Genomic DNA, 12,869 nt, shown 5'->3' with positions numbered 1-12,869 from the left:
TTAATTTTCAAAATGGTCCAGATTTGGTTACTGGGAGCCTTTGCAAGTTATCTCCTATGTTATTCTGTCATAACTCCACCATTCTTTGAGCACTTTTTGAGAGAACACCTTTTACTTTCCCTGGGCTCAGCCATTTCTACAAAGAACCCTGGTTCCTTTCAGTGGAGAATGGCATTTAAGAGAATGAGACCTGGATTATTAGTGTGCTGTTATTGTGTTGTCGCTTTTAGGCCATCTCAACAGATAGAGCCAGGAAATTATATATGTAGTATAATTAATATAATTATACATTTAATTAACATTAAATTTATATATAATAGGTATACAGGGTTTGGCAAAAGTAGATCTATGAACAACTGTAAAACTTTTCGTGCCCCACCATATACATGCATGTATATGTATCTCCCCTTACCTATTTAAAACATGAGTAAATATTTACATCTTTAATTTTCAGATGAGATCAAAAACATTCAGGGTGGTATGGCAGTAGACTACATCTCTAATTTTCAGTTCAACATCACAGGGTTTATTCTTGTCTTTCATTTTTGTTTTTTTTTTTAAATATTTTATTTATTTATTTTTAGAGAGGGAAGGGAGGGAGATAGAGAGAGAGAGAGAAACATCAATGTGCAGTTGCTGGGGGTTATGGCCTGCAACCCAGGAATGTACCCTGGCTGGGAATCGAACCTGGGACACTTTGATTCCCAGCCCGCGCTCAGTCCACTGAGCTACGCCAGCCAGGGTCTTTCATTTTTCTATGTTTGCAACTCTCTTGAACAGTAAGAAACCCATCTCTCATTTCCATGATACATTTATTTGCTCAGATCTAGAATATACATAAAATAGCTGCAGAATTATAACCCATACCACTGTGAAAAACAACACACTAACTAGAGTTCAGTACTGGTTTCTAGTTTTTTGTGGATTTTTTGGTCTTCAGCCTCACAGTATATAGTCAACATACTGTGTTCAAAAGTTAGTTCTCTTTCCTTCAGTATAGTCAAGTTAATTCACTTGAAAATGCAGGTGGGTCACGTATTTCATTTGTGGGTCCTACCCACCCTCCAGTCTTACTGATTTCCTTTTGAGTATTTGAGAGACTAACATGGTTCTAAAAGTCTGAACTGTACAAAAAGGTATATTCAGATAAGTGCCCTTCTCTCCATCCCTTCCAATCTGTTTCTTTTTTTCAAATTATATTTTACTGATTAAGCTATTCAGTTATCCCAATTCTTCCCCTTTGCCCCTTCCACCTGGAACCCCCCCCACTACCTCAGGCAATCCTTACACCATGGTTCATGCCCATGGGCCATGCATGTAAGTTCTTTGGCTACTCCATTTCCTATACTGTACTTTACATGCCCATGGTTATTCTGTAACTACCTGTTTGTACTTCTTAATCCCCTCACACCTCCCTCCCATCTGGCAAACACTAAAACGCTCTTCGTATCTATGATTTTGTCTCCATTCTTCTTGTTTGCTTTGTTTTTAGATTTGATTGTTGAAAGATATGTATTTTGTGCCATTTTATTGTTCATAGTTTAGATCTACTTTTTCTTAAATGAATCCCTTTAACATTTCATATAATAATGGTTTAGTTTTCATATAATAATCCTTTCGTTTTCTCTTGTCTGGGAAGCTCTTTATCTGCCCTTCAATTCTAAATGATAGTTTTGCTGGGTAAAGCAATTTTGGCTGTATGTTCCTGCTTTACTTGACTTTGAATATTTCTTGCCAATAGCTTCCAGCCGTTAAAGTTTCTCTTGAGGAATCAGCTGATAGTCTTATGGGAACTCCCCTGAAGGTAACTAAATGCTCTTCTCTTGCTTCTTGAAAGATTCTGTCTTTATTTTTTAACTTTTGGCATTTTAATTATGATGATTCTTGGAGTGGGCCTCTTTGTATCCATCTTGTTTGGGACTCTCTGTGCTTCCTGGACTTACATATCTACTTCCTTCACCAAATTAGAGAAGTTTTCTTTCATTTCTTTTTTTCAAATAGATTTACAATTTCTTGCTCTTTCTATTCTCCTTCTGGTACCCCTATGATGTGAATGTTGGAATACTTGAAGTTGTCCCAGAGGCTGCTTACATTATCTTCATTTTTGGGGGGATTATTTTTTTCTTCTTGTTCTGATTTGTTTTTTTGCTTCCTTATATTGCAGATCATTCATGTGATTCTTGACTTCATTCACTGTACTGTTGTTTCCCTGTAAATTGTTTTTTATTTCAATTAGTGAATACTTTTATTCTGACTGGACCTTTTTTATGCTGTTGAGGTCTTCTTCACTAAGTTCCTTGAGCATCCTCATAACCAATATTTTGAACTTTGCATTTGAGAGATTGCTTATCTCCCTTTTTAGTTTTTATCTGTTCTTTCATTAGGGCCATGTATCTTTGTCTCCTCATTTTGGCTGCCTCCTTGTGTTTGTTACTATGTATTAGGCAGAGCTGCTGTGACTCCCTGTCTTGATAACATGGCCTTATGTAGTAGGTGTCCTGTAGGGTCCAGTGGCACAGTCTCCCCTATCACACAAGCTGGGTAGTGAAGGTGCATACTTTGTGTGGGCTGAGTACAACCTCTTCTTGTTGTTAGCCTTGGTTGCTGTTGCCACGTCAATGGGAGGGATTTACCCAGGCCAGTCAGCTGTAAGGATTGACTGTGACCACTTACCACCAACCTCTGCCCTCCATGGAGGATCAGCTGTGTGAAGGCAGGGTGGAGGCGCTCCAATGTGGTCAGTAGCTGTCCACTGGGTGCACAGGCTCTGGGGTCCAGGGTGGTGCAAGGCAAGGTCAGTTCCCACTTTTGTTTTGCCTGGGCCACCTTGTCTGAGCCATAATGCAGTCTGAAATGGCTACTACTTGTGCTGGGCTTGGAGATTCCCAGGCAGAGCCAATCTGTGAATCTAGGCTGCCTGCTGCTAGTGCTGGGCCTGGGGCTCACTGAGGCCAGCTGTTGCTTGTTTCATAGGAATTAGGAAGTTGTGAAGCATGAGTGGTCAAATAGTGTTAGCCAGATTGATGGAGTCTCAGATATGGCACCAGCTTGCCCACTGTATGAGGGAAGGTTTATAAAAGGGACAATGGCCTCTGCTTGCCTTGATGCCAGACACTTCAGTTTCTCCCTCTATGCTACTGGTGCTGGAGCTTAGAGGGAGTGAGTCTCAATAAGTGAGTCCATGTGTGAGTTCTTTAAGAGGAACCGCTTGGTGCTCCAGAAGTTTCTTCCACCAACTCAATCCCTACTGGTTTTTGCAGCCAGAAGTTTTGGGAACTCATCTTCCTGGCACTGGAACCCTGGACTTGAAGACATGGTGTGGGTCTGGGACTCCTCACTCTTGAGATATCCCTCCTGAAATTTTTTTTAAGATTTTATTTATTTATCTTTAGAGAGGTGAAGGGAGGGAGAAGGAGAGAGAGAGAGAAACATCAATGTGCAGTTGCTGGGGGTTATGGCCTGCAACCCAGGAATGTACCCTGGCTGGGAATCGAACCTGGGACACTTTGATTCCCAGCCCGCGCTCAGTCCACTGAGCTACGCCAGCCAGGGTCTTTCATTTTTCTATGTTTGCAACTCTCTTGAACAGTAAGAAACCCATCTCTCATTTCCATGATACATTTATTTGCTCAGATCTAGAATATACATAAAATAGCTGCAGAATTATAACCCATACCACTGTGAAAAACAACACACTAACTAGAGTTCAGTACTGGTTTCTAGTTTTTTGTGGATTTTTTGGTCTTCAGCCTCACAGTATATAGTCAACATACTGTGTTCAAAAGTTAGTTCTCTTTCCTTCAGTATAGTCAAGTTAATTCACTTGAAAATGCAGGTGGGTCACGTATTTCATTTGTGGGTCCTACCCACCCTCCAGTCTTACTGATTTCCTTTTTTTTTTTTTTTTTTTGAGTATTTGAGAGACTAACATGGTTCTAAAAGTCTGAACTGTACAAAAAGGTATATTCAGATAAGTGCCCTTCTCTCCATCCCTTCCAATCTGTTTCTTTTTTCAAATTATATTTTACTGATTAAGCTATTCAGTTATCCCAATTCTTCCCCTTTGCCCCTTCCACCTGGAACCCCCCACTACCTCAGGCAATCCTTACACCATGGTTCATGCCCATGGGCCATGCATGTAAGTTCTTTGGCTACTCCATTTCCTATACTGTACTTTACATGCCCATGGTTATTCTGTAACTACCTGTTTGTACTTCTTAATCCCCTCACACCTCCCTCCCATCTGGCAAACACTAAAACGCTCTTCGTATCTATGATTTTGTCTCCATTCTTCTTGTTTGCTTTGTTTTTAGATTTGATTGTTGAAAGATATGTATTTTGTGCCATTTTATTGTTCATAGTTTAGATCTACTTTTTTCTTAAATGAATCCCTTTAACATTTCATATAATAATGGTTTAGTTTTCATATAATAATCCTTTCGTTTTCTCTTGTCTGGGAAGCTCTTTATCTGCCCTTCAATTCTAAATGATAGTTTTGCTGGGTAAAGCAATTTTGGCTGTATGTTCCTGCTTTACTTGACTTTGAATATTTCTTGCCAATAGCTTCCAGCCGTTAAAGTTTCTCTTGAGGAATCAGCTGATAGTCTTATGGGAACTCCCCTGAAGGTAACTAAATGCTCTTCTCTTGCTTCTTGAAAGATTCTGTCTTTATTTTTAACTTTTGGCATTTTAATTATGATGATTCTTGGAGTGGGCCTCTTTGTATCCATCTTGTTTGGGACTCTCTGTGCTTCCTGGACTTACATATCTACTTCCTTCACCAAATTAGAGAAGTTTTCTTTCATTTCTTTTTTCAAATAGATTTACAATTTCTTGCTCTTTCTATTCTCCTTCTGGTACCCCTATGATGTGAATGTTGGAATACTTGAAGTTGTCCCAGAGGCTGCTTACATTATCTTCATTTTTGGGGGATTATTTTTTCTTCTTGTTCTGATTTGTTTTTTTGCTTCCTTATATTGCAGATCATTCATGTGATTCTTGACTTCATTCACTGTACTGTTGTTTCCCTGTAAATTGTTTTTTATTTCAATTAGTGAATACTTTTATTCTGACTGGACCTTTTTTATGCTGTTGAGGTCTTCTTCACTAAGTTCCTTGAGCATCCTCATAACCAATATTTTGAACTTTGCATTTGAGAGATTGCTTATCTCCCTTTTTAGTTTTTATCTGTTCTTTCATTAGGGCCATGTATCTTTGTCTCCTCATTTTGGCTGCCTCCTTGTGTTTGTTACTATGTATTAGGCAGAGCTGCTGTGACTCCCTGTCTTGATAACATGGCCTTATGTAGTAGGTGTCCTGTAGGGTCCAGTGGCACAGTCTCCCCCTATCACACAAGCTGGGTAGTGAAGGTGCATACTTTGTGTGGGCTGAGTACAACCTCTTCTTGTTGTTAGCCTTGGTTGCTGTTGCCACGTCAATGGGAGGGATTTACCCAGGCCAGTCAGCTGTAAGGATTGACTGTGACCACTTACCACCAACCTCTGCCCTCCATGGAGGATCAGCTGTGTGAAGGCAGGGTGGAGGCGCTCCAATGTGGTCAGTAGCTGTCCACTGGGTGCACAGGCTCTGGGGTCCAGGGTGGTGCAAGGCAAGGTCAGTTCCCACTTTTGTTTTGCCTGGGCCACCTTGTCTGAGCCATAATGCAGTCTGAAATGGCTACTACTTGTGCTGGGCTTGGAGATTCCCAGGCAGAGCCAATCTGTGAATCTAGGCTGCCTGCTGCTAGTGCTGGGCCTGGGGCTCACTGAGGCCAGCTGTTGCTTGTTTCATAGGAATTAGGAAGTTGTGAAGCATGAGTGGTCAAATAGTGTTAGCCAGATTGATGGAGTCTCAGATATGGCACCAGCTTGCCCACTGTATGAGGGAAGGTTTATAAAAGGGACAATGGCCTCTGCTTGCCTTGATGCCAGACACTTCAGTTTCTCCCTCTATGCTACTGGTGCTGGAGCTTAGAGGGAGTGAGTCTCAATAAGTGAGTCCATGTGTGAGTTCTTTAAGAGGAACCGCTTGGTGCTCCAGAAGTTTCTTCCACCAACTCAATCCCTACTGGTTTTTGCAGCCAGAAGTTTTGGGAACTCATCTTCCTGGCACTGGAACCCTGGACTTGAAGACATGGTGTGGGTCTGGGACTCCTCACTCTTGAGATATCCCTCCTGAAATTTTTTTTAAGATTTTATTTATTTATCTTTAGAGAGGTGAAGGGAGGGAGAAGGAGAGAGAGAGAGAAACATCAATGTGTGGTTGCCTCTCACGTGGCCCCCACTGAGGACCTGGCCTGAAACCCAGGCATGTGCCCTGACTAGGAATTGAACCTGTGACCCTTTGGTTCACAGCCCGTGCTCAATCCACTGAGCTACACCAGCCAGGGCTCCCTCCTGAATTTTTATCCACCTCACATGGGTCAGGGACCAGCCTCTTCCACATCTGCGCCCCTCCTGCCAGTCCGGATGGATGTGGTTCTTTAATTCCATACTTGTCAGACTTCCATTCAACTCAGTTTCTGACGGTTCTGAGTGATAATTGTTCTATATTATAGTTGTAATTTTGATGTGGTTGTGCAAGCAGATGAGCTGTGTTTACCTGTTTTGCCATCTTGACCAGAGGTGGACTTGTGTCTTTTTTCTTCACAGATTTTGGTTATTATTTCTTGAAATAGGTGTTCATTCTGGTGTTCCCATGATGTGGTTGTTGTTATGCTTCATGTTGTTCAAAATGTTTCTTAGGCTCTCTTCAGTTTTAACTTTTTTCTTTTTGCTACTCTGCTTGTTTTTTCTTTTAAAAAATTTATTTATTTATCTTTAGAGAGAGGGGAAGGGAAGGAGAAAGAGAGAGGGAAACATCAATGTGTAGTTGCCTCTCATGTGCCTCCCACTACATCAGGGACCTGGCCCACGACCCAGGCATGTGCCCTGACTGGGAATCAAAGTGGCAGCCATTTGGTTCACAGACCAGCGCTCAATCCACTGAGCCACACCAGCCAGGGCTCTGCCTGGGTGTTTTTATCTACAGTATCTTCCAAATCCCTGATTAGCTTCTCTGCTTCATCTAACCTACTGTTTTTTTCCCTTCCAGTGTATTATGTACTTCAGATATTGCATCTTTGTTTCTGACTGGTCCTTTTTTATGGTTTCTGTGTCTTTTTTCACTGTTGAGTATCTTTATATTCATTACTCTAAAGTCTCTAATAAATTGCTTGCCTCCATTGCATGTAGTTCTTCTTCTGGAGAATTCTCTCATTCTTTCATTTGGAGTGTTTCTTTGTCTTCTCATTTTGCCTGCTTCTTTGTATTTGTTTCTATGTTTTAGCTGCGAAGACTCTACTTGGTCAAGTGCTGCTTATGATTGGCCCTCGGCAACCTATTTGGAGCTATCATTTGATCCACAGCTTGTGGCTTCCTCTGCTGGGCCTGAGTGTATGCAGAGAGAACTGTGCTGTGCACCAACGTTGACTTTTAACAGCAGTGTGCCCCAGGGAGGGTCAACTAAAGTGTCAGAGCTCTCAGAGATCTCCCTTAGTTGTGAAACTTAAATCAATGATATCGCCTCAAGTTGTACTCAGCAGCCTGTCTTAAGTTCCACAGGATGGGGCAGGGTAAATCCTATGGGTGGGGCTATTGCTTCCCCTCAGGTTGATGCCCTTTGGAGGGGAGTGCTCTGTCTCAGAAAGATAGCTTCTGCTGCATGGGGACTAACTCAGCACAGGGATCCTGGCAGCTGTTCCTTAGTTCTCACCCCAGAGCCACCAGTCCCACACTCCCTTCACACATCTTTAGTCCACTCTGCTCTCCCTCTACCAGAGACCAGGATATAAGTGGCTGCAAATGAGTTTTTGTTTGTTGGCCCTTTAAGAGGCTCTCTGCATTTCTATCCATATCTCCCTGACAGACAGAAACCCTGTTGCTTTTCATAGCCTGATGTTATTTGGGTTCCTTTCCTGGTTCTGGTGCTCTTGTCTGGGGAGCCCAGATTGGGATTTAGACTCCACACTACTCAGGGGAAAGGCCCTGGCCACTGAAATATCCCTCTGGAACTTGAGCTGCCAGCCATGTGAGCCCAGCCAGCCTTCTTTCATCTCCTCCACACTTCCTACCAAATGGCTTCTTCCATGTGTCCTTGGTTATAAGGCTTTTCTGCAGCTAGTGTTCAGTTGGTTATTCAGGATGATTTTCCTTTAATTTAATAGTAATTTGTTTGTAGGAGGAAGAAATGTAGCTTCCATTTACTCCTCTGTCATCTTGGGTTTCCCTTTTCATTGCTTTTTATAGAGAGAGGGAAGAAAGAGAAAGAGAGAGAAACTTTGATGTGAAAGAGAAACATTGATCAGTTGCCTTCTCAAATTCGCCCCAACCAGGGACTGAACATACAACCCAGGCATGTGCCCTGACCGGGAATCAAACCAGCAACGTTTCAGTTCACAGGCCAGCACTTAATCCACTGAGCCACACCAGCCAGGGCAATACTGAGTAACTTTAGACCTTTGCTAAGCTAAATGTGCATGCTACACTTTTCTGGTTTCTAAGTAAAAGAACAGAAATAGAACCGAGACTTTGATGCCCATCTTTAGGGAAGGGCAAAGGAGAAATTTGATTAAGCCAATGGAAGGCAGGAATGAAGAAAAAGCAGCAAGGAAAAGTAGATATGATTAAAAAAATAAAGCACAAAACTTCATGATTTTTGTAGAATAAAGGCAGATGCCTAACTCTCTGCATAATCTTCCTTGCCACACAGATCAACAATGAAAGTGGATTAAATCACCCAGCCCTCACCTATAGCATCCTGAGAGATAGAGAATACCTCAAACTTCAATTTATAGGTAAATGGAGAGATACATATCTGACAACTGACAGCTGCAGAGCCAGCTACAGAGCTAACATCCAAACTGAGGGGTTGGGGATGGGGATGTTTTGTGGAAGGGAGGAGTCCAGCCTGGTCCTAAAGGGGATCGAATACCAACATCTGCTAGAGCTACCCCTAGGAGGTGAGGGTCCTATCCCGAGAGGAGAAACCCTGAAGACAGGCAATACTGGTGGATCTGAGCATGGGCTCCATTCCTGAAAACTGATAATATGTTAGATCATGAAGAAAATTTCTTTTTTTTAATCTTTTTTAAAAATTTTAATCATTGTTCAAATACAGTTTTCTCCTTTTTACTCCCAATCCAGTCCCCCCTCCCACCCTCCCCACTTCCCTCCCATTACCACCCTCCTCTTAGTTTATGACCATGCGTCTAAGTTTGTTCCCGTGAACCCTTCCCACTGTCCCCTTAAATTCCCTCTTCTCTCCCCTCTGATCACTGTCAGCCTGTCCTCTATTTCAGTGTCTTTGGTTATTTTTTGCTTGTTTCAAGAAAATTTCAATAGTTAAAAAAAATAGCCATAGTACAAGCAACACTCTCTGATTACAATGTAATAAAATTGTGCTTACTAACAAAATTAAAAGCAAAAAGATCCTTCCACTTAGAAATTTTTAAACTCTCTGTTAAACAACTCATGCTCAATAAGGTAATACAAACCAACATTGCAGATTTTCATCAAAAAACAATAGTGGAAACACAGCTTATCCAAATCTATGATACTGCAAAAGCAGTTAGAAGAACATGTATTACATTAAATACTTGTATCAATAAAATTAAACATCAATTGAAAAGCAAAACAAGCAAAGTAAATTAAAAGAAAGCAGAATAAAAGAACTAATAAAGATATAAGAAGAAATTAATAAGTGAGAAAACAGAAAAATATCTAAACTATATATAGATCTAAGGGCTGGTTCTTAGAAAAGATTATCAATCAGATTTCTGGCCAAGATGGAGGCATAGGTAGATATGCTTTGCTTCCTCAGACAACCAAAAGAAGGACAGCAACCCATTTAAAAACAAACAACAACCAGAACTGCCAGGTCAAACTATATGGAAGTCTGTCAACCAAGGAGTTAAAGAAGGAATATTCATCCAGATGGGTACAAAGGGTGGACATAGGAAGGCAGCAGCTGGTGGACTGGGTGATCCCACATTCAGGTGCAGATAAACCAGGAATAACAACTGGAGAATGAGACAGACTGTGCAACTCAGGGCTCCAGTGTGAGGAAATAAAGACTCAAAACCTCTGGCTGTAAAAATCTGTGGGAGTTGTGGCAGCGGGAGAAACTGCCAGTCTCACAGGAGGGTCCGTTGGAGGGACCCACTGGGTCCTAGAACTACCCAAATCCATGCATCTGGGAATCAGCACCGGAAGGGCCAAATTCAAGAAAGTGGGAGAGCTAAGCAAGCAGCATTGTTCCCTCTCTGACCCCTCCCCCACATACTGTGCCACAGAGTTGCAAAGTGGGTTGCCCCACCCTGGCCAATACCTAAGGCTCCACTCCTTAAAATGTAACAGGTGCACCAAGACAAAGAAATATGGCCCAAATGAAAGAACAGATCAAAGCTCCAAAAATAGAACGAAGCGATGAAGAGATAGCCAACCTATCAGATGGAGAGTTCAAAACAGTGATAATCAGGGTGTTCACAGAAATGATTGAGTATGGTCACAAAATACAGGCAGAAGTGAAGACTAGGCAAAGTGAAATAAAGAAAAATATACATGGAACCAATAGTGAAGGGAAGGAAACCGGGACTCAAATTAATGATTTGGAGCAGAAGGAAGAAATAAACATTCAACCAGAACAGAATGAAGAAACAAAAATTCAAAAAAAAAAAAAAATGAGGGGAGGCTTAGGAACCTCAGGGACAACTTTAAATGTTCCAACATCTGAATCATAGGGGTGCCAAAGGGAGAAGAACAAGAGCAAGAAATTGAAAACTTATTTGGAAAAAAAAATGAAGGAAAACTTCCCCAATCTGGTGAAGGAAATAGACTTCCAGGAAGTCCAGGAAGCTCAGACAGTCCTAAAGAAGTTGGACCCAAGGAAGCATACACCGAGGCACGTCATAATTACATTACCTAAGATTAAAGATAAGGAGAGAATCTTAAAAGCAGCAAGAGAGAAGGAGAGTTACCTACAAAGGAGTTCCCATGAGTCTACCAGCTGATTTCTCAAAAGAAACCTTCCAGGCAAGAAGGGGCTGGAAAGAAGTATTCCAAGTCATGAAAAGCAAGGACCTCCATCCAGGACTACTCTATCCAGCAAAGCTATCATTTGGAATGGAAGGGCAGATAAAATGTTTCCCAGATAAGGTCAAGTTGAAGGAGTTCATCATCACCAAGCCCTTATTATATGAAAGGTGAAAGGGACTTATCTAAGAAAAAGAACAGTAAAATGACAACAAACTTACAACTATCAACAACTGACCCTAAAATACAAAAAACAAAACAAAACACAAAAAGCAAAAAAACAAAAACTGAAACCCCCCCAAAACAAAAAAACTAAGCAAACAGCTAGTACAGGCACAGAATCACAGAGATGGAGATCACATGGAGGGTTATCAGCGGGAAGGAGGAGTGGGAAGAATGGGGGAATAGGTACAGGGAATAAGTAGCATAAATGGTAGGTACAAAATAGACAGGGGGAGGGTAAGAATAGTATAGGAAATGGAGAAGCCAAAGAAATTATATGTACAACCCATGGACATGAACTAAGAGAGGTGAATGCTGTAGGGACTGTCATGCAGGGTAGAGGGGTTAAAAGGGAGAAAAGAGTGTGACAACTGTAATAGCATAATCAATAAAATATACTTAAAAAGATATAAATCAATTAAAAACCATAGCTAATCTAATGAAGAACAAAAATGTAAGTGAATAAATATGTAAGATAAATGATTAGGAGGAAATAGTCACTTAAATAGAAGAAAATTTTTTATAAGAATACTACTTTTTGAAAATCTAGACAAACATATTTGAAAAGCTAAATTAAATAGATATTTTCCTAGGAAAATGTTATTTCCCAAATTTGATCCTTGGGAGATAGGGTATGTGGTAAAAAAAGCTGCAGTGGAAGAAAGCTACAGGAACCATCAATAAGGAAATCAGACCACCCCCCGGTGGATTTATGGCTTAAAACCAGCAGCGACCAGCTCACTCCAGCATGGTGACTAGTTTTACCTAACAGTAACCCCTAGCTTTACTATACCCTCACTGTAATATCTTAGCATGCTAAATGGACAGGGCAAGCCCACATAAGCCCACAAAATGGCTTACAGAACTTGTCTGAGAAATCTCCACCATTTTCCAAAAAGGATCCTGAATATTTTTCTCCATTATTGAGTACACCATCGCCAGATTAAATGAACATCAGTAAAGGAACCAAAATGTGCTAAAGAGGGCTCCTCCACCTGTGAAGGAGTCCACTTTCTGTCTCACTAAGACACTCACTTTCACTTTAAAGTCTATGGTGGCTCAAATTTTAATTCTTTCTTGCTTGAGATTAAGGGCCCACAGTGGTCCCTTAGGTCCCAGACCCCCAAAATGCCCACATCACTATTAAATATAAAAATGTAGCTCTGGCTGGTATGGTTCAGTGAACTGAGCACCAGCCTGTGAACCAAAGAGTCACTGGTTCCACTCTTGTCAGGGCACATGCCTGGGTTGTGGGCCAGGTCTCCAGTTGGGGGCGTTCTAGAGGCAACCAATCAATGTTTCTCTCCCTCTCGTTTTCCTTCCCTTCTCCTCTCTCTAAAAAATAATTAAATAAAATTTGTTTTAAAAATGGTGAATTAGTAGGATTTTGATGTAACAGTGATTCAGTACTTGAAGATACTGATATTTGATACTCTAGTAAGGAAAATTAGCCTCCCACATTTAAGCTGGAAAGTCACTGGAATAACTGTTTAGAAAAGAATCACGCCCTGGCTGGTGTAGCTCAGTGGATTGAGTGCAGGCTGCAAACCAAAGGGTCACTGGTTTGATTCCCAGCCA

Source organism: Phyllostomus hastatus, unplaced genomic scaffold, assembly GCF_019186645.2.
Source record: "Phyllostomus hastatus isolate PE091 unplaced genomic scaffold, TTU_PhHast_1.1 phas_contig_62, whole genome shotgun sequence".
Classification (NCBI taxonomy): domain Eukaryota; kingdom Metazoa; phylum Chordata; class Mammalia; order Chiroptera; family Phyllostomidae; genus Phyllostomus; species Phyllostomus hastatus.
This window is presented reverse-complemented; position numbering follows the sequence as displayed.